Source organism: Pseudorca crassidens, chromosome 7 (genome assembly GCF_039906515.1).
Source record: "Pseudorca crassidens isolate mPseCra1 chromosome 7, mPseCra1.hap1, whole genome shotgun sequence".
NCBI classification, from domain to species: domain Eukaryota; kingdom Metazoa; phylum Chordata; class Mammalia; order Artiodactyla; family Delphinidae; genus Pseudorca; species Pseudorca crassidens.
In genome coordinates this window covers 73,884,466-73,911,764 of record NC_090302.1, presented here as the reverse complement: position 1 = coordinate 73,911,764, position 27,299 = coordinate 73,884,466, and positions in this window count along the sequence as shown.

Below are 27,299 nucleotides of genomic sequence, written 5' to 3'. Positions count from 1 at the left end.
TATTTGTGAAATGATAAAGAGCAAGTGAGGGTTGTATAGACTAAGCACCAAAAGAATGATACAGAAAATTTGTTGAAAGAAAGGCTTGTGGGCATGGGAACGTTTCAGAGAGGATGTGAGCCTTTCATTGGGCCTTTAACAGTGAAAGGGACTTAGATAAATGTGGAAGAGAGAGAAGAAAAGGAAAGTCTCTGGAAGATTAACAGCATAAACACAAGCACAGAAATGTTATAGCCCTTGACATATTTAGAGACAATTAAGAAATCTGTTTGGGTAACTACAGGTTTTATGACAGGAGAGCGAGAAATAAAGCTGGAGAGGGAGGTTAGTGCCAGAAAACGAGCAAAAGATATGAATAGACAATTCATAGAAGAACAAATTGAAAATGCCAGTTAGCATATGAAAAAATGTTCAAAGTCATAGTGGTTAGGGAAATGTAAATTAAGTTATCAAGGTTACCATTTAAACCCCTCAGATAGGCAAAAATTAAAAGATTAAAGTACCTATTATAGAGAGGATATGGAGCGAAAGGTACTGTAACAGAGATACCTACTGTACACTCGTATCTGGTCTTCTCTCTTGCTGGGCACACAAGATTGCAACCCCTCATCCCTTCAGAGTTAGATGTGGCAACGTCGCTAGTTCTGGCTAATCGCTGGGCAGTGTGGATATGTGTGAATTGGCATTGTAGTTAGCTTCTCTGCTCTTCTCACCTGCCATCATAGTTGTGGATGAGATTTCACATGATGGAGGCTTCAAGGTGATTATTGAGAAGACAGCCCAACATTCAAAGAAGTCTGAGTTACTTCATAAGGGACGGTTGGCTTGGAGAATTACCTGGGCTCATAGGTGATTTTGTGTGCATGGAAAATAAACATTTTTGTGTTACCCCCCCAGAAATTCCAGAATTGTCAGTTGCCACAGCATAACCGAGTCTACTCAGACTCATACAGTTGTTTTCCTACATTGATGAAAGAAATGTCAAGTGTTAATTAAGTCTCTTCAGAAGGCAATCTAGCAGCACCTACTAAAATAAAAAATACATATACCCTTTGATCAAGTTCACTGTTGGGAATTTATCCCATAGAAATAAAATACCAATTAGTAAAGCCATTACAAGGATGTTTATTGTAGCATTGTTTCTTAATGGCCAATAATAGAAAATGCCCCCAAATCAGGGAATGTTTCCATAATTGTGCTTCCCAAACCCAGCTACACATCACAGTCTTGTAGGCAGATTATTTTTAAATTTTAACGTACAGAGCCCTTAGAAAGAGTGAATTTGAGTCCTGGGAGATTACTGGAAGAGGTTTATGCAAGGCTTAACTATATATATACACTATGATCCCATTTTTTGAAACAAATAATGACAAAAACTATGATTAAAAATATTTATACATATATCTCTGTAGGATTATGTAAGTATGGATAAAAATAGGAAAAGAGGCATATTAGGTTGTTGATATTGCTTACCTAGGTAGGGATGGAGAATGGACTATTGATACAAGGGAAGAAGAATACAAGTTCAGCCTATCCTTATTTCTCTGTCTGTCTCTGTCTCTGTCTCTCTCTCTCTCACACACACACACACACACACATACTCTCTCACACACATATATATTCATACAGTTCTTACATATATGAAATATTCATCTATGAAAACTATTTTAAAATTCAGAAAAGGTAACTCCTCTGTTGGACTGAGTTAGTAACTATAAAGAAAACAGTCAACTGATCATAAAGGATGCATTGATCACAACAGGGCATGCTCCAGAGGGTTGACCATGAGTCCCGCCATGAATTGTGTATATTGGAGGAAATCTAGAGGAAAAGATCTTTTGATTTCAGGGGCTTCTCCCACATGCTGTCTCTCTAGAGCTCCTATTTAATATCAATATCTTATTTTAATATCAATATCCTATTTTAATGTTAATATCCAATTTTAATATCAATATATGCTTAATATAATTTTTAATATCAATTTTGAATTTCACTTCTTAGGATAGTTCTTGCTTCTTCTATACTTTGAATCTTAAAAAAAATGTTCAGTCTCAAATTCTATACTATCCCCTTGTAACATTTTTAGTCATTTTTTTTTATTCTTTAAATTCTTTCCTTTTGCATTTTAAAAATATAAATTTTTACCTGTAGTCTACTTTTATTAAGGGACAAACAATTGATCCCGTTACCTCTATTTTAGAGGAATGCTAAGAGGACTTTCTAAGCCAGAATTCTGTGTGTGGTCTCTCACGATATTCTAACAACATACTTTGTCCTGGAACATCTGAAGAATGCAAATGCCATATTCCCAGGGCACACTCACTCCTGGATTATTTTCTACATCTCCTTGATTTTCAAAAGTCTTCTTAATTATTTATTTTGATATGTCCCTTTCTTAAGTTCACATAATAAAGGAAGACAGACAATTTTAATTTTCAAAGATATACATAGCTTTAGTGTTTTTGGCCAATGCCAACGATTTCGGTTTGATAAGACTTATGTTTGATCCATTATTTTAGGCTTTCCAGAATAAATACTTATAATAAGAAACAACTGACAAAATGATTCATTATGATTAGTACATCAGGGTTTAAGAAGCACCCAGTCTGAAAATATTTGACACACATGAGCTAATTTCAATATCTTTCTTAAGAAAAGACCACATAGGGCCAAGAATTTTGGTCAGTTTAGTAAATTCAAAAAAAACTATAAGAACAAGTTACTTAGTAGCATGTGCCCTGCTGATCCACTGTTACTTGACTGAGATTTTGTTTTATGACACTAATGCTCACAGTATTTGAATAAATATTAACATGTTTCTGGAGATGGAGAATGTTAGCTCCATAAGGACAGTAGTTTTTTTCTTAACTGTTTGGTTTCCTGTTGCATACAGAAGCTAAAGCAATGCCCAGCACATAGCAGGAACTCAATAAAATTTTTTCAAGAATATAGATACAAATTTAGAAAACACTGAAAAACAAACGTGATGACTCCAGAGTGGGGTTTAAACAAGACAGGCTCTACTGGGGTCACTGTGTTCTGGTTTTGGTGATTGCAGTGGGATAGAGAATTTAGAAAGTGACCTTCAGATGGCTTGAGAAAGTATCCTATCTTACAAATTAGGGATCCAGTTAAAGTTTTTTTTTTTTAATTGTGGTAGAATACATATAAAATTTACAATTTTACTCAATTTTATGTGCACAGTTTAGTAGTATTAAGTACATTCACAATGTTGTACAGCCATCACCACTTATCCATCTCCAGAACTCTTTCATCTTCCCAAACTGAAACTCTTTACCCATCAAACAACTCCCACTCTACCCTCTCTACAGCCTCTGGTAACCAGCATTCTACTTTCTGTCCCTATGAATTTGAGTATTCCAGTATTCCACTCATATAAGTGAAATCATACATTTGTCCTTTTGTGTCTGGTTTATTTCACTTGGTAAAACATTTGTTCTTCAACCTAGACATGATATACTTATTAGGTAATTTGTACCAACTGAAGAGTAGATCATCATTTTTTATAAATAGAACCCCTTAGTGTCCCTTCTTAGAGTTTTCCATCAGGCATGACTTAAGTGGGGACTGTAATTGGAATTTCTATTGGAGTTTATGATAAATGCCTTGTTCCTGTCTTACTTGAGGCATTAGCAATGTCTCATCCCCTGAGGGTGATGTTGGTATTACTGGAACAAGGTATTTTGGATATATTTGTCATGTCAGGAAATTGTTTACTATGTTTAAGAATGGAAAGTTTATCAGACCTACTGACCTTTTGGAGTATTTCCCAATAAGAAAAAGTTGCTCACATTCCTTGGTAGCATTAATGTTAATATAATTACTTTGTATGCCTGTGGTATAATTTTTCTTCCCTGTAAAGGTAGGTCAGCACATTAGAAAGGTTAAGAATCTCGTTCTAATTGGAGCCACAAAATATCGTTAATTAAATCCCCACAGGAGTCCCTCTGGATTGAACTATATATATTGAACTCATAGAAGATTAAACAGTGTAATCCTTTTATTTCTCTAAAGGAGTATAGCATATTTTCTTTTTCAATTATGATCTTTAAAATGTGCTTACATCCTTTTTCTAGCTGACTGTAAGATTTGTAAATCTCTTTCACAAGAAAAATGTCTTTTCAAGTACATATTCCATTAATGATACTAATACTATTAAGAGATCATGCAGTGCCTTTCACCCAATCCAAGATGCCCTATGGTAGACTCTCATTTTCTGTTTCTTGATGGGACAAAATCATAACCAGGTTATCTTTGTATCTTTCGAGTCCTTTTGCAATAAATCCTTGTGTAGAATATAATAAAAGGATTTCAGAGCCCCATCAGAGAAATTAGCTGGTCTAATCCTGTTCCTTCTACCAAAATTGTGCTTATAATGCAGTATACGCAACTTCCCAAGTGTACTTTGAAATATTTTTACTGTAGGTAAATTGAAAGTATAATTTTACCTTTCTTTATAGCTTTATTTGCCCTCCGGTGATCCATGTGAAGTTCAGGCAATGCTATATGGTTCTTTTAAAGTTTATGTGGTTTTCCCTGGAAGGAGTTAGATGTGTCACTAACTGTTGCCTATTGAATTTTTTAAACTGTCAATTGTAGACAGTGTCTTCTGTAGGACTCCCCTACAATTGCTGCCCACCTGTGAAAGGTAAATGTCCACACTTGCTTGATAACACCAATAAACCTGTTGAAAACCTTTTCAGAATGACTCAGACGATTCCCTGTGGGTTCTGAACTAACTGAGACACAGACGTAAAATTCAGGTTCTAAATATAAGCTTCCCCCCTCCCCTCCACCCCCCAAAAAATCTATATCGAAGGAAATGGTTTCTATTAATATTTATGATCAGAATCGCCACCTCATCCCTGAATCATCCAGTTACTGAGCTGAGAAACCCTGCTCTCAGCCAACCTCTGGGCCCCCACCTATCACCTCAAGATAGGAAAGCAGAAAACAATTATTCAGTGTGCTAACGCTTGAGAAGAGGTAGGTTGCATCACTCAACACGTTAACCCTGCCCCAAAAAGAAATACGGGCCAGTGGATCCCAGAATCTTCCCCTCTCATCAGTCCGATAAAGGATTAGGCAAGGCTTAGTTACAAAGAGAGTTAGCTTAAAAGAGATATTCTCCAATACCTCCAAGAGAGTAGCACTTGTTATTTTATGTGCCAGCCACAATTCAGGAAGAAGGAAGTGATGGTGCCCCCTAAAAAGAGGCCATCAATAAACTTGACTTTGTTTGCTTCTATTTTTAATTTTTTATTGCTTCTCCTGCTGCAATACTACCTACCTTATGATATGAAATATCTTGTGCATTTTCCTCTGCCTCTCATTCCAAGCTCTCTTATTCTTTGCCTGCTGAACTGGTTATTACTTGTCTTTTACGACCTACTTCAAGCACCAGTTTCTCCATGAAGCCTTTCTTGACTCCATCAGATAGACAGGACCCTTTCATATGTCCTCGTGGTACCTTATACTTACCTCACTATTTTTAACTAAACCATGCTGCAATTATTTTTTAATGTGTCTCCCTAAATGGATTGTGAAAACAGAAACTATCTAGCATATAATGCACTTATAATAAATGAATGAATGAATAAGGAATGAAGAACCCTATGTCCAGGGCTCTAATACTAGTTTTGCCACTGTGTTATATCTGTTCTTTATATATCTGTTATATCTGTGTTATATCACAGAATGAACGTTTGAAGAAACCATTATATAACTTTCATAGTTATCTGCCATGGATAAAATTGTTTAATCAGTCTAATCCACACATAGTTAATGGACACTTTTGTGTGTGTGTGCCATTGTGTTTTACGTTACACAAAGAGTAGTTCAAGGGGCAAGCATGGTCTTATCCACTTGAGCCATCAAGGATGCCAAAAAAACAAGAATATCTCTATCAGGATATAAGTGCGATAGTTGCAAGCACTAAATTGAAGATGGAAGAACATTGCATATTAATGCATGCTAGATTTCAGCAGTGGGGACACTGAGTCTGTGTGAAATTCAGCCTGGCAAAAGTGTAGCTCTTCTAGGAGGTAAATTATAATAGCTAGCAATTAATGAGGGCCCTTCATGTACCTGCCAGCACCCCGTGTGACACTAACTGCAATCCCATTTCACAAATGAGAACACCAACGTGAGATAAGGCTAGATGTAAAAGGAGGGAACAGGCCACATATAACCTTGTGTCTTAAGTTAATTGGCTTGAATTTTGGTCTGTGATAGTGGGAAGCCATCGTTGGATTTTTAAAGCATTATCAGATTTGTTTTTCAGAAAGACTGGTGGTACCATGAGGGAAATGCATTAGGCAGCAGAAGGCAAGTCCTTAGCAACTCAGGGGAGATGATGTCAATCTTAGTAGCAGTCATTATTAATAAGGTAGAGAGTGCTGATTGGAGAGAAGTAAAAGATCAAAGAGACAGTGAGGGAGAAATGCCAGACTGGATGATTCACTGGATGTCTGGTTTGAAGAGTAAGGGTTAGTGAAGTACCTAGTATGATAGGTTTGGGAGCAAATGCTGCCATTCACTAGGGAATACATTCAGTAGGAAATACGGACTTTGAGGAGGTTTGAGTTGGGAGATACATGTTTTAGACATGTTGAACTTGAGGTCTCCATGCATCACAAATGGGAATATCCAATTTGTATTTGTCTGTACAGACCTGGAGAGGCAGGTGAGGAAAGAGACAGTGTGATCAATGCTAGGGAACTAGTGCTATGAGAGCACATAGAAGGAACCCCTGATCTGTCATGGCTGGTGGTCAGACAAGGCTTTCCTGAGAACAGGATCTTAAGTGATATACAGAACATCTCTTAACAAAAGTTTTTCAAATTAAATCGAAACACTTGAACTTTAAACTTTTCACAAGTTTTGTGATACTAAAATAGGTATTCTTCAAAAAACGTAATAAGAACTGGCATCTGGTTGTCAGTGAAAATGACTTTGAAATGCTATAATACCCTAGATGCCTTCTAAAATATACAAGAAAAATCAATATATGCTTGCTGTACTTTAACATTAAATATACTCCTATTTCCTCAAGACTAAAATCTTTCTGGCAGATCTGGGAACTGTTAATCAAAATGTTTGCTTAATAAGAATTATAATAGCTAATATTTACTGAGTGCTCGGGATGTGCCAGGCGGTTGTGTACATTTCTTACCTGGATTCACTTGTGTAAGGCTCACGTTAACCTCCTTTTACAGGTAAGAAGGTTGAGGCACCTAAAGGTTAAGAGTTAGTGGAAGAAAACCCATCAGCACCTGGGCAAGCTGGCTGCAGAAACTGCACGGCTATTGATGGTCTTGTGGCGTGCCCCTTCCCAGTCCCTCCAAATAAACAGCCGATAGCATTCTTAGCTACATTAAGCACTGATAAAACTACATTAATAGTGAAATTTGAAGGCATTAATTTTTAAACATTAGATTATTCAACCAAAAACAAAATGGAAGGTTTTTTAGTGCTTTACTCAGCACATCTAAAATAACTGCACAGTCCTAATGGCTTCAGGTTCTGCTGTGGTTAGCGGCTGGGAATCACACAAAGGACTGAGTTTTTGACACCTTTAATCATAACAAGAATAACATATACTAGAAGAGTTAAAGAAAATGTAAGGATAATTAAAATCCCACGTTAATTTTTCTGCTAAGCTCAAGTGCTTTATTAGCAAATAACACTATTGTATTATACAATCACGGAGCAGCTAAGCCCGTGTACCACAACTACTGAGCCTGAGCTCTAGAGCCCACGCACAACAACTACTGAGCACACGTGCCACAACTACTGAAGCCCACGTACCTAGAGCCTGTGCTCTGCAACAAGAGAAGCCCCCGCTCACCACAACCAGAGAAAGCCCGCGTGCAGCAACGAAGACCCAACGCAGCCAAAAATAAATTTATTTAAAAAAAAAAAAAAAAGGGCTTACTGGTAAACACCAGATTCCCAACAAACATGTCCCTGCATATATAATGTTTGATCAAACACATTTTCTCTTCCCTGTCTTATTCCAGACAGCCACAAGGCTGTCCAAAGTTACCTCTTCGTGGAATTTTATGACCGAAGATCACTTCTTCACTGTTCTCTTTTATTCCCTTCCAAGTACAGAGTACACACAAAATATGACCTTTTCTTCTCAGCTTAACTCTACTTGACCCCTGTTTCCTCATGCATACACACATCTATACTTCCATCTCTTTTTCACTTTTCTTAACTTTCTTCAGGTTGCCTTATGAGCATATTCTTATTTACTATTACCTTTGTCTCCCATTCTCTGTTTTAAGAATTAAAAAAAAATTGATGCACATCCTGACTTATAAACACAAAAGCAATGCTACAAGTAGATATAGCTATATCAAGGAAAACCAATGCCTTATGCTTCAAAGTGAAATAAGACAATAACCAAAGCCACTCTCAAGAGTGTTCAGCAGTCCACTGTAGACCCTACATCAACACTTCCATCCCCTCCCTCATCCTCCTTTAATTAAAACTATGCCTCTGTAAGCAGTAGCACTCGAGAGAAATAAGCCACTCTTCTTTTTATTCAAGTTTATAGGCTTTTCTGTTTTGTTTCATTACTAGTTGCAAGAGAATTATTTTTCTGCAGCAAATGTGCTGAGTTTCAACTTCATTATGGGCTAAATAAGCTTTTATGTGTTTGGCCATGGGACCCACCCTACCACCATTTATAACACTTTTTATGGGAGAAAATGCTGTGAGTTCCACACAATCAATTTTAAAATGAACTACTGGAGCATCACCTGTTTGTCAGTTGGGAACTGCCTTTAGGAGTCTGACTGTCCCTGCTGGTCCTGGGTCTGTAATGAAAAGTCTGTGTGTTTGGCTGAGGACTCTCAACCTCTGTTCACAGAATGCAGTTTCTCTCTTCTCCCTCAGCATATCATGCCTAAGCCTCTGACCTGAGCAGGAGTTTACAGACCCTTTGCACATGACTTACACCAGCAGCGTGGAATTGGATACATCAACTTAATTTCTCATCTTTTAGTAGATAAAGGTTTTACAGCTTCATCTTAATTTGCCAAGATCCTTAGGAACTGATGGGTATTGTCTGTTACTTTTTACATATATACACATATATATGTGTATATAAATGTGTGTATATATGTGTGTGTGTATATATGTGTGTGTGTGTATGTATATATGTATGTATACATATTCAGTTGACCCTTGAGCAAACGGGTTTGAACAGCATGGGTCCATTTACATGCAGATTTTTTTCAGTAAATAGGTACTACATTACCACTTGATCTGCAGTTGGTTGCATCAACAGATGTGGAGGGTCAACTGTGAAGTTATTTTTGGATATTCCACTGTGCTGGGATCGGCATCCCTAACCCCTGAGTTGTTCAAGGTTCAGCTGTATATATGCGTGTATGTATGTGTGTGTATATATATATGTACATTATTTTTTCTTTTGTATTTTGTTCACTTTAATTCCAGAACATAATCAGCTATTTCTATACTATTCAATAAGCCTTCATAGAAAGAGTCACAAATAGGCTTTAACTCAGTTCTTCAGTTTATTAGCCCATATGTAGAGGTGTTAATAGAATAAGCTATACTAAATTGATTCACTTGCATTAAGACAGGCATTTAAAATATGTGTGTTTTTTTTTCCGGCATGAGGAGCACACTGTAGGCAAGCAGGGGTTGGAAACAAGAGGAACCATAAGAAGGATATTCAGCTGTAATCCACGTGGAAGATGTTGATAGCTTGGATGAAGATGGAAGTGGCAAAAATAAGTGGTTGAATTCTAGATAGATTCTGAAGTCACAGCTGCCAGGATATAGACTGTGAGAGAAGAGAGGAGCAAAAATTTATTTAAAAGTTTTTACGTGACCAACTGGGAAAATCAAATTGCTGAAATTCTTCATGAAGAATAAGTGGGGTGAGACTGGGTACCAAGAAGTCACTGTTGGATATGTTTAGAGATTCCTACAATGCTTCCAGGTGCAGACATTGAGTCAGAAATTGGATACATGGTTGTTAAAAATGCAGCATTCCAAAGCCAAAGTAGCAGAGATTCAGGACAAAGGCTCCCCCTGGCAATGAAGAATGTATACTTTTATGGAATATCTCTAAGACCTAAGAACAGCTGTAGGTTGCCGGGCAGGGAAACCTAGCAGCAAAAGAGAGGAATCTCATATTTAGGAAATAGTTAAATGACCTGTTCACACAGAATGGTAACGTCAAGATCAAGGCTTAGATCTGATGAGTTTGGCAGCCTGTTCTTACCCACTAGAGTGGAGTACCTCATAAAATGTAGCTTGTTTTTTCTAACATTTCTCCAATGAAGAGTTCTGCCCTCTTTTTCAAACCATTTAATAATTACTTTGAACACATATGCACACCTGATCCATCATACTTTTTTTACTTTGTGACATCATGGATCCACCAAACATTCAGTACCGTTTTTGAAAGGTTTTCCTTTCTCCCTGTATTCAACCAGTATTCCAGATTCCCTATCCAACATAAACACACAAGTAAATGTTTTGGGTTTTTTCCCAGTGCAATTTACTGACTCATGTCCCCCCAAAGTCATATGTTGAAGCCCTGATCCCTGTGATGGTGCTTGGAGATGAGTCATTTGGGAGATGTGGTTTAGATGAGGTCATGAGGGTGGGACCCTCATGATGGGACCAGTGCCCTTATAAAAAGAGCCACCAGAGGGCTTATTCCCCCTCTGTCTCTCTGTCATGTTTGAACACAGTGGAGAAAGCAGCTACCTTCAAGCCAGGAAGAGAGGTCTCACCAGGTCCTGACTATGCTGGTACCCTGGTCTCAGACTTCTAGCATCCAAAACTGTGAGAAAATAAATTTCTGTTGTTTAAGCCCCCCAGTCTATAGTATTTTGTAAAAGCAAATGAGCTGACTAACACTCCCAGGAAATTGCATGGAGTGCTTTGAATGCTCATCTAGGTACTATGCTATGCCCTGGATTTAATTTTCCATATGTATAAAGCAGCTAGAAGTTTACAAAGCACTTTCTACATCTTTTCTTTGCTTATTTGATGATGACAACAACCCAGGGCAATGGACCGTGGATCATGGATGTCTTAGTAGAAAAAGAACACACCTGTCCCTAGTCTCAAACTTGGTAAGTGGTGGAGGTGGATGGGAATGAAATGCTGCTTTTTGGTTTCAAGCCTTATGCTCTTTCCGTGATTACAGGACCAAGGCATCATTGCCACCTGCCCATTAAGCAGTGGTTTGAGAGAGAGGTAGCAAGCACAGTGGTTAATAGCACAGCCTGTGGAGCCAGACCCTGGGTTTAAATCCTGCTTCTACTTCTTTCTATATTTACGATTTGCAGCAAGTTGTTAAAGCTTCTGTGTCTCAGTTTTCTTCTTTTGAAAAATGGAATAATGATACCATGTGGATTTTGAGGATTAAATGAGTTAATTCACATAGAACATCTCAAACAGTGCTTAGTACATGGAAAGTACCCTATAAACATTAGCAATAATTATTATTTTTTCTTTCGATGCATTTCTGAAAGCTGTGTGTAGTGCCCTTACCATGTCCTTAGTACCAAAAAGCAAGAAATGACTGTTAAACTTCCCCTTTCTCATCTATTGTTTTATTCCATGCTGACAGTTACATATGGTATTTATCATCCTCTATTTTATTATAACTCCAAAGGTTAATTCTCTGTAATTCCTATTATGTCCAGGCTGAGAGATAATAGTAATCAATTATGGTCTCCTGTAATCATCCTCATTATGGACTCCTTGGTAAAAAACAACTAATATCTCCCTCTCAACCTTTGCCCTCTTTCTCTCTCTGGATACATTTTTCTATTGCTTACCATTTAATCATCATAAAATAAATCCTTCTCTCATTAAAAAACAAATTTATCTCCCTTAGAGATCATTATTTACTATTAGTAACTTTCCACTAATGAAGCCAGTCCTTCCTCTGGTTTGCTTTTACCTGCCTATTTTATTCTGTGGAATCTTTTCATAAAAATGGAAATCTTTTTCTTTTATTCTCATCTTTCAGTTGAGCAACATGTTTTGTTTGTGTTATCTGCAGCATGCTAAAGTTAGAATCTAATTATGAAACCAACCTTTTTATACTATTTTTACCCCAATCATTTTCCAAGTGTGCCACGTTAGAAACTGTTGACGGAAGATGGAACAAGGCAGAGTCCTGTTTATAACTTTAATACGCATGGCTCAGTGGAATTGCGTTTTAGCAATAGTTTGTCACATTGTAATGCAAAAGCAATGTAAGACTCAAAATGGACAGCAAATAACTTTAATACTGCACCTCAGTATGCTCCTCCTTTGCGACTGTAAACATCAATGGGAGTGTGGTGAGTAAGAACACAGTCTCCAGAGTGAGCCTGCCTGACTGCGTCTGGCATTCCCATGCCCTAGCTTTGTGACCTTCAGCTTCTCTGGGCCTCTCTTTCCTCATCTGGCAGTCCTAAGACCATTAGGAGGATTAAGTGAGTTACATACGTGTTACCAGTCAGGAGATGTTACTGTGCCCTGAAAAACAACCTGAAATCTCTGTGGTTTAGTGCAACAAAGGTTTATTCCTCATTTGTACAAAGTCATTTATGGGATGGGGTGGGCCTCCAGGGCAGCTGACGTCCACGCAGCTGCTCAGCAATCCAGCCTGCTTGAATCCTGTCGCTCGGCCATCTGGACAGGAGAAAGGGAAAGAGAAAGGCGGGAGGACTGGCGTGGGCTTTTTCCTACCACAGCCAAGAAGTGATACGTGCCACTTCAGGCATCTCTGGCTAACTGAAAGAAGCTCGAAAATGAGGAGAGGAAAGGAACGTTTGATAAACATCCTTGGTTCTGCCCCAGGATGTAAAACACTTAGGACAATGCTGGCCACAAAATAAAAGCCTAATCCACGCTCACGATTGTTATTATCCACAGGAGAACAGAATATAGTGCTAAGGAGTCAAGAAGCAGGCTGTGACCATTTAGATTTCAGTGAAATGGGACTAGGAAATGAATTTGCATGTTTAGAGCAAGTGTTGCAGGACAGTTCTGTAAGTCCATCCCAGGGTTCTCATCCTTGTCTGCTGTAAATTAAATTTACCTTTCCCATTTCTGCTACCTACAAGTCTTGTGTCATTAGAACAGCCTTTCAACCTTTCCATACTTCAGTTGTCTCATCTGCAAATTGGAGATAATTGTAGCTCCTTCCTCAGGAGATGGGTATAAATGGATAACTGTCCTGTTGTTTTAGATCACACATATTCACACTCATTTCAGTTGTTATTACTCTATGATGTGCAACTTTGGATATGCTCTTGATATCTTTGTTCTCAGTTTCAGCATCTGTATCTTGAAGGCATGATTGGTATTATCTCTTAAGAATGCCTACAGGGCTTCCCTGGTGGCACAGCGGTTGAGAGTCCGCCTGCCGATGCAGGGGACGCGCGTTCGTGCCCCGGTCCGGGAAGATCCCACATGCCGCGGAGCGGCTGGGCCCGTGAGCCATGGCCGCTGAGCCTGCGCGTCCGGGGCCTGTGCTCCGCAACAGGAGAGGCCACAACAGTGAGAGGCCTGCGTACCGTGGGAAAAAAAAAAAAAAAAAGAATGCCTACATACTCTATGAATTAGTGAGTAAGCACTTTTCTAAATTTGAGAGTCTTCAGGCAGCAGAATCTCTTTCCTACTGTTAGGATTAAACCCACTGGACTCCCAGTCTCAGGCCTTTTCCTTCACACTGAGTCATTCCCCAATACCCAGGATCAAATCTGACTTAAGAAGTGTATTACTACCTCTATTCCAGGTTTCCATTCCATCCCTATTCATGATATTAATTCTGATTACTGTCACCTACCTTTTTCTAAAATTACATCCCTGTATGTCCCACTGTTTCATCATTCAGGTGAAGCATGTTAGGTCTTGAGCACCTTTTAGGAGTGTAGAAGCTGGAACTCAATCCAGCGGCCAGAACCTACTCGTCACTGGTAGCCATCATGATCAGAAATGGTTGCCTGTATGTTTAGACATCTGAAGATCACTACTTTGAAGTCTTGAGAGATATGCTCAGCCAGTTAGTTGAGAGATGCTGACACTTCAGTAACCAACTGATGACCTGCTGTATGTCAGCAGTTGCATATATACTAGAGTTTGCCACGCAGATCCACCAGAGTTAACTGAGGGTATGATCCAGGGCGGCTGTCCAGGCCTTATCTGTCCTGGTCTTCTCCTCATGATAAGACATCCATGCTGTACTGAACGCCAAGGAGTCACGTGCATGGTATCCATCAGAGTATTAGTGACAAAATAATAACATGTCCACTCTCTGCCCTATAATGGGAGGCGTTGGTGCCTGGTAAGCAGGGGGAGTCACCTAAGAGGTAACACATAAAAGCAACATCCAGACATGACCTGTAGAAGTATTTTCTTTTAAGGAGAACTTCCATATGTAGTACATTTAAAAAACATTCAGATTCTAAATCAAACAGAGTTTGGTTCTAACCCTGGCTTTACCACCAACCTTCTAAGCCACCTTAGAGTAGCATTTTGATTCCTTTGGTCCTCTATTTCCCTCTCTATAAAGCGGAAATAATAATATTAATGAGTTATCATAGTTGTGAAAATCAAATGAAATAAATAATATACATGTGTAGCTGAGTGACTTGGGGGAAAACACACAAACTTTCTGTGTCCCAGTTGCCTCATTTGTCAATGGGGGATAATAACAGTGCTTACCGCATAGGATTATTGTGAGGATTAAATGACGTGTATATGCTTAGAAATGTGCCTGATATAAAGGAGGCATTCAGAATGTATTACTTGTTATTAGGTATTACTACGTAAATCACCCAAGTTTCTTTCATAGAACCATGAAAGATGATATGAGTGTTAGGACTCAGGAGCCAGGCTTGGCTCAGGGCAGCTGTTAGGTTGCAGTGAAAAGGAGCCAGGAAACTAGTCACTTCAGGAAACTTTTCATTTGAGTTTAATGATGATAGTTTGAGTTGTACTAGCCAAATCCCTGTGGTTTACTGCTAACAAAGTGAAACCACTGGCAAAATTCTAATAAAACAGAATAAGGATCTGTGAGCTTCTGCCCTCTGCCTGGGTGGTCTTGAATAAGTGCCCACTCTAACCTCAGTGAGCTCACGTTTAATAGAGGGCGTTGGATGAGTTGATTTCAGAATTCTGTGTAGTTCTAAAACTGAATTTCTAACACATACAAGCTCAGGTCTCATTATTTGTCATACATTTTAAGAAAATTTTAAAACCATGGTTTTGAAAATGTTTTAAGTTGTGGAAGATTAACCTAGATCCTTGCAAATTAAATACTTATATGCATAAAAACATGGTAGGTAGAAAAATATAGAGATCTATTTGTTACTTATTATTATCTCAATTTCTATCATGCAGAGGTATTCATGAATTTCACATTTTGGCTTTTCCTATTCTTTTCTATTTTAAATATTTTTCTTTTTTTTAAAATACTCTCTTTTCTCTTTGTGAACTTCCTTTCGCCTTTTTCCTTCTCTCTACATAAAATTGATGCTCTAATATTCAGGCATAAAGCTATATTGCTTGATGAAGGTGGAGAAGAAGAGAAAACAGCAGGACCCCTGATTTACTTCAGTGGGCTATTAGGACGTTTTGAAGTATTATTTGGGTTGCTTCCTGAAAAAGATGGTCTTGGTCAAGTATTACTAACTTTCTGTTTTTCTTTGTGATAATACAGTTCAATCAGACTCTTAGAAAAGGGCTCTGTGCTTATTATTTTGGTTTTTGTCATTGAAAGTTTTTCACATGCTACACAAAGTCCCTGAAAATCTAAAGGGGACAGAGTTAAACATTACATATTTTAAAGCCCGGTAACACAATTATGCTAATGTAATTAAGCTTCATGAATATGGTATGCAAATCAAATTGTCAAGAACTATACCAAATAGAATTGTTCTTAAAGACAGAACAGATTGGTTCTGAAATTCTTATAAGGGCCCCTGTTTCATAAATTCCTAAGCAGAATATCATTTTGTACAATGGAAAAAAAGCTTTGAGCACATCACCATCAATATTTAATTTACACATTTTTCTCCTTGAAAGTGGCATGTTTTGCTGCAAAGAGGAGAAAAATTATATCTGTGTGCAATGGAAAGGTTTAAAGTATCAATGTGTATCAACAGAAAGGGTTTAGATGTTAAACCTTTCCCCAGCTTTATTGAGATATAATTTACAAGTAGTACTGTATAACTCTAAGGTGTACAATGTGATGATTTGACATATGTATGTATTATGAAATGATTACCACACATCCACACAACCGTCACCTCACATAGGTGCCATTTGTGTGTGTGTATGTGTGTGTGCGCACGTGTGCGTACGCACGCGTGTGTGTGTTTATGTGTAGCTGTGTGTGCATGCATGTGTGTGTATCTGTGTGCGTGCGTGCGTGTGTGTGGTAAGAAGTTTTAAGATTTACTCTCTTGGCAACTTACAAGTATACTATGTAATGTTCTTAACTGTACTCACCATGCTGTGCGTTACATACCCAGAATTTATTCATCTTGTAACAGGAAGTTTGTGCCTTTTGACCACTCTCACCCATTCCCCCCCGCCCCACCCCGGCCTCTGGCAATGACTAATCTGTTCTCTGTTTCTATGACTTTGTTGTTTTTTTTTTTTAGATTTCACATATAAGTGGAATCATACAGGATTTGTCTTTCTCCGTCGGACTTATTTCACTTAGCAAAACACCCTCAAGTTTCATCCATGTTGTTACAAATGGCAGGATTTCCTTATTTATTTTATGTCTGAATCATATCCCATTACATATACACCACATTTTCTCTATCCGTCCATCTGTTGATGGACACTTAGGTTGTTCCTATGTTTTGACTATTGTAAACAAAGCTGCTATGATCATGGGGGTGCAGACATCTCTTGGAGATTTCATTTCCTTTGGATATACATGCAGAAGTAGGATTGCTGGATCATATGGTAGTTCTATTTTAAATTGAGGAATTTCCACACTGTTTTCCATAGTGGCTACACCAATTTACATTCCCACCAACAGTACAGAAGGGTTCCCTTTTCTCCATATCCTCCACAGCACTTGCTAGCTCCTGTCTTTCTGATAATAGCCATTCTGACAGGTGTTATATCTTAAATGTAAACAGTCTTTTCATCAATTGGAACATGACCTGGTACACTGTGCTTCATGAAAAAAAACAGCTTCAACAGCGATGTTTTATGTGGAGTTGATTTCTACTCTATAAATATCATAACAGAAAAGCAGCCTTGAGCCATCAGAGTGACCTGAAATCCTTCAGCAGTTATTTATTTTATTTATTTATTTTTTTTGCGGTACGCGGGCCTCTCACTGTTGCGGCCTCTCCCGTTGCGGAGCACAGGCTCCGGACGCGCAGGCTCAGCAGCCATGGCTCACGGGCCCAGCCGCTCCGCTGGGATCTTCCCGGACCGAGGCACGAACCCACATCCCCTGCACCGGCAGGCGGACTCTCAACCACTGCGCCACCAGGGAAGCCCCCAGCAGTTATTATACGATGGCTATGAGGAGCCATTTGGAAGACTCAGTGAGGAGGAGGGTGACAACAACCTGGATTGTTTTCTGTACCCTGGGCCTTCTTGCCTCTCATGTTGACCCAGCCCTGATGTCTGGCTGGTTGCTGTGACCCCTTCTTTGTTCATCACTCCTTGGACCTTCCATTGTCTAAGCCTCCAGAGATTTAGCTCAGAACAGAATCACGGAGGAAATCAATAACAAAAAAAAGGAAAGAAAGAAAAGAGTTGTTTTGTTTGTGATCTTCTCAATTTTGTGGTTATAAAGTTAACTTCAGCTGATTTCAGAAAAATGAGAAATAGAAAACCGGAACAAAGAAAAAACCCTCCAAAATCCTATAACCCTATTACCGAGAAATTATCTTTGATATCATTTTAGTGTTCTGTCCAAAACTTGTTGTTACTTTTTTAGTGTAATGCATACATTTCTGGTTTTTGCAGTTTAGCATTTTGCTTTTTTTAAAACTGAAAATCATATCCTATGTATTTTCCTATGTTATTCGACATTGTTTTTTACATCAGCATACTATTCCGCCATGTGGGTATCACTTGGTTTGTGTAATGCTCCCCCATTATTGGAAGAGAGTCTGAGGGCAGTGGCAAACTGCTCCTAGGCTTCAACTTTGTATGTGGAAAAGACTAAAGGAGGCAAATGAAAAATCAGTCTCCTCTCGTCTTTTTAAATTTTTTTCTCGATCAAAGTGGAATATTCCGTGAGATGACCACATCTAGAAAGTTTAAAAGTAAAAGCAGTTCTTTAGGCCCCCCAAATTAGATTATACTGTGTACAACCTATGCTTTCTACTAATGTTTAACAAAATTACGGCTTTTATTTTGAGAAGAATGAAACTCATTATTGATAATATTATCTGCTCAACTACAAACAATGATTGATTGATGGCAGTGGGTGGTGTTTGAATTAGTTGCTCTACATCAGCTTAATTAAATAAATGGGTGTACTGGCACAGAGCTTATGTCGATTCATTTCCACCAGAGGATCATTGGGTTGACATCTCTCCCCCAGCCTTCAGTTTTGCAATAAGATCATTTTTAAGATGAGTCACACACTGGCTAGGGGGTCTGTATCCATTCACAACTGCCTGGCCTTTGCTGAGAAGACAATATCTTCTTTGCAATGTAGCATCTCTTTTGTCCACAAAGTCCCAGAGGTCTTCCTTCAGTGATTTCTATTAAAACTTTAATTTTCATTTCCTCTAGACTATTTGTGGCTGATAATCAAAGGGTAGTTTCCTTTCCGAAGGGTCTAGTATAATACTAACAGCCTTAAATTCTACCAGTGTTATTGTAAGCATTATTCCCACATTGTGAAGGATGCGAGAGGCAGGTGGCGTGAGGGATTTTGTCCTTCTTCCTAGGCATGAGATCTCCAGGCCTGATTTCTCTCCTGACCTCCTGTCTTATATAGCCAACACTCTGCAGCTGCCCATTTTCTCTGGGTTGGCCCCCTGAAGCCTAAAAGCCAGCTACCCCAAACTGAAATGTTTCATCATTGCCACTTAAATCAATTCTTGATAATTTTTTTTTTCTCTATTTCACTGGTTGGCTTCACCATCTTATCAGTCACCCAGGCCAGCAAGCTGGGAGTCACATAGGTTCCTCTAACCTCCTCACTCCTTGCACTTAATCAGTTGGAAAGTCCTGACATTTCAATCCCTATGTGTGTCTCAAGTCTGCCCTCTCCTCTGAATGCTCTATTTCAGGCTTGTCTCATCACTTGATTGCATTATCTTAACAGGCTCCTAACTACTTTCCATATTTCCAGACTTCCCCACTTTAAACCAGTAGTTCCACAATGACTTGACAAAAAGAAAATCTCATTTCTCAGGATAAAACTCTTCACTCCTGGGCACCATCTGTGTCATTTTTTTCCAAAGAGTGGTCTGCTCACCACCTGCTTAGTAATTGCTTGAGGAGGGCATTGTTAAAAATGTAGATTCCTGTAGCAAAGGCTTTAGAATCAGAGTCTAGGGGAAGCAGAGTCCAGGGATCTGGATCACAAGCAAGCTCTCAAGGTGACTTTATGTGCTCAAAGCTTATGAATCACTCACCCATCTCTAGAGTAAAACTCAAGTTCTTGCTCAGGACTGGTTCTGCCTAACCCTTTAGACCCTTTCAGCCTCATGCCTTCTGCCTTATAAGAGAGAACAGCTTTCTGCATCCCCACAGATCACTGGCTGGCTCACATATGCTTGCCTTTGCTCAGCTTTTCCTCAGGAAAATACCCTTTCACGGTACCTTGGTCTAACTAATCATGACACAGGCAGCCATGGTGTTCTCCTCTAACGTGGACATTCAGGATGTGGTGCTCAGACCCACAGCTTCTACTTACATGGGAGCTTGTTAGAAATATGGACTCGGGTCCCACCCCAGACATACAGAATAAGAATCTGTAAATTGACAATTCTCAGGTGATCTGTATCTACAATTTCCTTTAAGAAGCCCTGCTTTGGAAAAAGTTACTAGAACTCTCCAGTTGGACAAAGCTGTAAGTTTTACAGAGCACTCTGAGTACACTGTGTATGCACATCTGTCCCTCCCACTAGACTGTGGGCTCCTAGAGGGCAAGAAACCTTCCTTATTACCTCTATACTTTCAGTCCCTGTTATTGTCCCTGGCACATGGAGCGGCTCAACAAATGTCTGTTTATTTAAACTGAACTGACCTGCGGATCAGCCTGGAACTAAAAAGTTGGATCCCTGATGCAATGTCCTTTTACACAGATTGGATGCTCTCGCTTTTGGCTGAGCTGATGCTGTTTTCGCCTCCTCTTTCTAAATTCACAGATGGTCTAGAGCATTTGCTCACACAGAGTGGATTGCTGCCCGATGTGGATTGCTGTGGGCCAGGCAGCTGGACTTCCCTGTTCGTTACCAGCCAGGCCCTGCTGACTGAAACTTCCTTTAGGGACTGCATATTTGTTTCTCCTTCCAGGAGGAGCCTCATTTGAGTTCAGGGCTGTGTGTGTGTGGTCGGTGGGGGCGCTTCTTGGTTATCAGGATATTGTTTATCTTCAGACACATGTTGGTTACTAAAGTTGCTTATACCGTTTTCGATTCAAAACTCTTCAGCATGAAACCTCCATGACTTGACTCCAAAACAGCTTTGTAGTCGATTTCCATCTTCTCTTTTCTGTACCATTAGAGTGCAAACTGCATAAAAGCAGAGTGGGTCTGTTTTTGTGATCATTTAGCATGGTGCCTGGCAGATTGTGTGGAATGAATGAATAGATGAATAACATGTATCAAAGTGCCAATATAGGGTACGCTCCCAGGTACTCCTATATAGCCTTATATTCCTCTGTGTGTATGTATTTATTTATTTAAAGTAAGAAAAATCTTCTGGAGATATACTTTAGAAGAATGATTATCATTCTTTAATACCAGTCAGTATATATAATGCTTTTTAATCCAAGAAACACCTTCCTTGATTTAAATTATATCCCCCTCATCCAACCCCTGGCAGCCACTGATCTGTTTACTGTCTCCATAAATTTGCCTTTTCCAGAAAGTCCTATAGTTGGGATTATGCAGTATGTAGTAGCCTTTTCACATTGGCGTCTTTCACTTAGTACTAGGCGTTTTAAGTTTCCTTCATGTCTTTTCATGGCTTGATAGCTCATTAATAAACAACCTCAAATATTAATTAGTTCAGTCATTGATTTAACGTGGTTAGAAGCCCTAAAGAAAAATCACAGAATTCAGATGCTATAATAGCAAGTTTAAGGGACTGGATTTGGTTCACACATACATTTTTTTTTTTTTTTTTTTTTGGCCTTACATAGTTTAGTTTGAAACTGAACATTTAAATGTGTTGGACGGGCATGTACTCTGTAGTTTGCCACAAGACCCAGCATTCCTGATTGTCTCAAATGCAGCCTGCTTATTCCACTGTGTTTTGGACTCTGAAAATATTTAGGTTTGCATCCCATGATGTAGAAGAAACTGCATTGGTTTTGGAATCAGACCACCTATTTTTAATACTGGCTCTGGCATTTACTAGTTTTAAGGTCTCAGGTAAATCACTAATATCGATTTTATATATAAAATAGATATAAGTACCTACCTTCTTAACAGTTATAAGAAATTAATAAATCTATCTTATGTAAGCCACAGGTGACACTTTGACATTCCCCAAATAGTTCCTGAGCTCCTATGATTCCTTTGCCTTTATAGAATATCTAATGTATATGCATGAAAAGTTCTTGCTATCTTTTTCATGAAGGTTTCCTACATCTCCAGAGTCAGAATTCATGAATACTATATCTGTACTCCCAACTTATATAAAATGCCTTGCACAAAATAATATGTAGTACTTGTATATAGAGTTGAAAACAGTATAGTCAAAAGCATGGAACTCAAGAGTCTGAGGTTTTCTGTGGGCTCCATCACTTATTGGCTGTGTGACGTTGACCATCTTAACTAATCTTCATTAGCCTGGGTCCCTTGTCTGTGAAATTGTGAAATGGGGATAGTAATAAAACCTATCTCCTAAAGATGTTGTGAGCATTAAATGAATTAATCCATGTAAAAAACTAACACTTAGGGCTTCCCTGGTGGCGCAGTGGTTGCAAGTCCGCCTGCCGATGCAGGGGACACGGGTTCGTGCCCCGGTTCGGGAAGATCCCACATGCCGTGCAGTGGCTGGGCCTGTGAGCCATGGCCGCTGAGCCTACGCGTCCCGAGCCTGTGCTCCGCAACGGGAGAGTCCACAACGGTGAGAGGCCCGCGTACCGCAAAAAAAAAAAAAAAAAAAAAGCTAACACTTAGGTTTAATATTTTATATGTTCATTTTTATCTTCATATTTTCTTTGTATATGGTTACAAGCTGCCAGATAAGCCATCATTGAGAAACTTGGCACTGCTAACCCTCCCTAATGATTCAGTTTCAGTAGGACTCGTAACTGGTGCTAGAGAAGAATAGTTGTTGAAGGCAAAGCTTTAACTCAAAGACCATAAAAACATTTTTGATAGGGAGTTTAAGATGCAGAAGGTAACTTAACCATCGAGGTATTTTGTCTGCAGTTCATGACAAATAAACCTGTTATGGATAATTTATGTTTAAGCTGTTCATGTCGCACGGAAGAGGGTTCAATTTGCGCAGCACATACTTCTTTATTACCAGATGATTCATTGAAAATCACAATTTGCGATGATCTGCCTAGTGGAAGGGTTGTTGGTCATAAAAACATCATAGAAGAAAATTCAATGATGAATATTATTTATGCCAAAGACATATATTTGTATTAGCTACACACATCCCAATGTGCGTGCATTAAAATTATGATAGCATTGACAATTCAAATGAGACTTGGGGAAGGGTGAGCGTCAGCATTTCTGATAAGCTGTACAAGGTAACAGTTTTTGATACAAAAATGAGTTCAGCAACACATATACCAAAGGATACTTTTCTTAATAACAAAGTGACATTTTCTTAGATACTACTAGTAGCAATACATACATACATACATATATACATACATACATATGTAAATAAATAAAAGGGAGAGGTAAAGGAAAGATGAAGAAGTAAGGGATGATCTATACCAGATATCTCAACTTCCTGAAGGAGTTCCCTGTACTTCCATATACACAGGAAAGTCTGTTAACTCATTCAGGCCCTGTAGGTACCGTTGAGTCCCCTCTAGAAGCAGTGGGCTGAAAAGAGGTGGTAATACTTGCTAAGTAATAGTGTTTACTTTGCAGTTAGATGGCTGGTATAAAATATTCTCTATAGATAAAAATATTTACTTTTTAAACTTTAGCAAAGGCATTTTATTTTGATATGCAGCATTTTCTCCTTGTTAATTTTATTTTTTTATTGTGGTTTAAGAGTTCTTCACACATATGAAAGAAATTAGACCCATCATAACCTGTTCTAATATGCTTAGGTGGGTCCAGATATGGCAGGGGGAGATGGTTTTGTGAGATACAAATATATCCTGATTCACCTGATTCACTCCATATCATATATTCTTTAGTAACCTGTCACTTTGTTTCCTGTTGATACAATCTGAAGTTCTGACAACTTCAGATTATAGGAAGCATTACAGCTTTCTACTAGGTTAATTGTGTGTGTTGTGGTTACATAACAATTTTTATTAATTCATGATGTGATTATAAAAAATACAGAATAACAACAAAACAAAAATATAAATCAACAAAAATATTTATAATATTTAATAATTGCTTCTAGCTGATGTACTAGTTTAAAGCTTGTTACTATTATCTCATTTAATCCTCAGAAAAATCCTGTAAAACAATTCTTTTTCTTTTTTTACAAAGTACACCTTTGTAATAAAACATTAAAAAAATAAGATTTGTTTTATAGGATTTTTTGCAAATAAAAAGGTGCACTTTGTTAAAAAAAAAAGTACAAAAAATATAAAGTGATCATTTGTGGCTTGTGGTAAAGAACACAAGTGAGACCATCAGCCTGGTCCTATTGTTCTCCAACCCTGTCCAGCTGTTCAGAGGTAGAAAAGGGGTAGGTAGAGAGTTGGATTTAACCAGGATTGAGGTTTTTCTAGGCTAGTACTTTGAAGGGAGATGGGTAGGACACTGAGAAAGAGTGCAAGGGAGTGATTATAATGGTAGACAAAGGAATCCAAGCTTTGTAAAGAGGGAAGTGAGGTGATGGGCAGGATCAGGTCGAAGGATTATCAGTCCTAGTGGAGTCAGAGAATTGTTGCCAGGGAAGTGCTAGTGGGAATAAGATGGAAGGTGGCAGGTGGCAGAGAGTAGGATGATTGAAACTGAGATTTCAGAGGTGATACAACGATTGGTTATGACAAAGTGTAGGGTATGACATGGCAGTCTGTGGTGAATGTAAGTTGTAGACCAGGATCCTCGGACATGAGGAGATCAATAGATTTAGAGGCCAGAGAGTTGGTGAGAAAGTCTACCTGAATAGTGAAATCATCATAAGGGTGATAAAAGCTGTAGCAGAGAGAAGGACCATGAGCCAGGTGCTGAAGTCTTCAGTGAATGGGCGGAGTTTACATGGTTGTGACAGAGAAACTGTGGTCTGATGTCACACCTTTTAAAGTTCTGGGGGCTGCAGGGAGGATGGAGAAACCATTGTCCAGAGGAGGCGATGAGGGACAAGGAGGCTTCTGCCTGACCTCTGCTTTCCTGTCATGTTCCTTGTCTGTTTTCATTTCTCTCCGTGAGTGCCTGCTTTCATATATTGCAGTTATGATTTGAAATACGTTCATTCTTTGGAACTCAACTTCTGCCCTTTGGAGAAGTGACTAAATACCTGAACTGAGAGAGCAGAGGTGTGGAAGGAAGGACAGAAGGGACAAAAGCAAGAGATATTTTGAAGAAAGAACCAGCCCAGTCTATCTGATCATTGCATATAGGAGGCAAGGGAAAAGAGGAATGAAAGATGACTGCAGGAGATGAGAGAATATCGAATATCATTACCACTGAAAGAAACAGAGAAATGAGCAGGAGGGCTTGATTTGGAAGCAAGATAATTTTTTCATCTTTGAAAACATATTTTTATTTACAAAAGCAACACATAGTCATTGTGTCTTTGTATTATAACATATAAGGAAATAAAAAGAAAAAATAATTAGAGGTAAAATTTCAGTATACATTTTTCCACCTGTGTGTGTTTCAAAGTATAAATTGGATCAGACGTTACCTAAAATTGCATAACCTGCTCTTTCAACACTTAATATGTTGAAAACCTTACAGGTCATTACATGGTCTGTTACAGTGCCATTTTGAAAAACCACATAGTAGTCCGTTGTGCATATAATTTAATGTACCAACCCTCTCTTTTTGGATATTAAGGTTGTTTCAGTTCTGCTACATTCAATTCTTTTGCAATAGCTATTCTTGTAGCTAAATGTTTGTTCACACTTAAGATTCTTTCTTTTATTCATTTGTTTTCCAAATACAGATTGAGTGCTGAGTGCATGGAATCAAAAATGAATAAGAAACTGTCCTGATCCTCAAGGCTCACACAGTTTAGGGCAGGGAACAGACAAGTAAATAGGCCTAAACTTACAAGGCGAGTGGTAGACTCTAATTCTCTGATTCCCTAGAATATTGTATTGTTTAGATTTTAATTTAAAATTTTATATTCTCAACACTTGGTAACATATGATGATGATTTCTTTAGGTTAGTTTTTAGAAGCAAAGTTGTGATTCAACATTTTAAAGTTTTCAATCCATATTGCCCAGTTGCTCTTGAGAAAGGCTGCACCAGTTGTACTCCCTGTGATGGTACAGCAGAGGCTGCCAACTCTCCTCTGATGCCCATTCTTCCCTTTCTCTCAGGGTGATAGATATCCCCAAGTTGTAGCTGGGCACCCAGCTTTGCAGCTGCAGATTAATTTCCTAGCTTCCCTTGCAGCTAGATATGGCCACATGACTTGTTCTGGCAAGTGGGATGTGTAGGAAAGGATGTGTTTGCAACTCTGGGTCCTTCCCTTATAGACGTGTACTCTGGACATCCTCCTGTTGATTCGCTTGTTGATGGCTGAGAAATGGTGATAACAGGAGCAACTTGGGAGACAGATGCTTGGGATGGCAGAACCAGCACAAACTCTGGGTTGTCTTCTAGACTGTCATGTGAGTGAGAAATAAACTTCTATATTGTTTTTAAAATATATATATATATATAAGGTGAAATTATCTCTACTTCTGCTCTTTGATTTCCCAGAGGTAATTAGAATTAACACTTTGGCATATATACTTCCAGGCGTTTTTTTTTTTTTTTTTTTTTTTTAGCATAGGTATCATTTTGCAAAAGAATATTATATGTTCTGTGTTTTTTTTTCATTTAGCTGTGGATCATGAGCATTTTTTATGCTGGAAATGTATATATCTTATATATCTTCAGTATTATACCAATTTTATAGGCAGAAAACTGATGCTTTGCAAGAATTAATTTTCCAGTGAATGGTGCAGCTGAGATTGCAGCTTGCATCAGCCTGATTCTAGAACCCATGCTCATAACCACTACATAACTGCCTCTTCGAATATATTGTAAATATCTAATTATGGATATTCTGAAAACTAGAAAGCTATTTTTTGAAAGTGTTTATAAATTATTTAAATTTTTCTGCTCTCTTAAATTCAGGGTTATTGATGGCTCAAAATATATAACTTCAGTCTAAATTATTTGTAATGCTGTAATAAGTCTATTAGGGAATGGCACTGAGCTACTTAGGACAAAATGAAATTGCTTTATCCGTCTTAAGAACTGCTTCTTTTTTGGAAAAAAAATATTTTTAACAGCCTATTCTATAACCAAAAGTGGTGGTGTGAAGGGCAATGAGAACATTTTATTTCATGAAATAATTCTACTCCTTCCTTTATGCTTTGTCTGAATGGAATAGACAAGGGATTGACAAGGAAGCCTTTATAGAAGACTTTCATAAGGACTATTAAAATATTCATTCATCCAACAGTATTCATTGGGCACTTTCTATTTTCTAGGCACCAAGCTAGGCTCATACATTTAAACTGAGAACAATAAGGACAAGCCTGGTTCCCAAATTCTATTGGACAATTACATTTTAATGGCAGTAATAGGAGATTTGCTAAAAGCTACTTCCAGCTCATTTTGAATATTTTGGTGTAAATTGCAAGTAAATTAATTGAATACAAACTTTGACTGATATTTAGCACTTTTTCCTCAATTTTGTGTTTTGTCAGGTAGTAAAAGTCTTCAAGGATATCTTACAT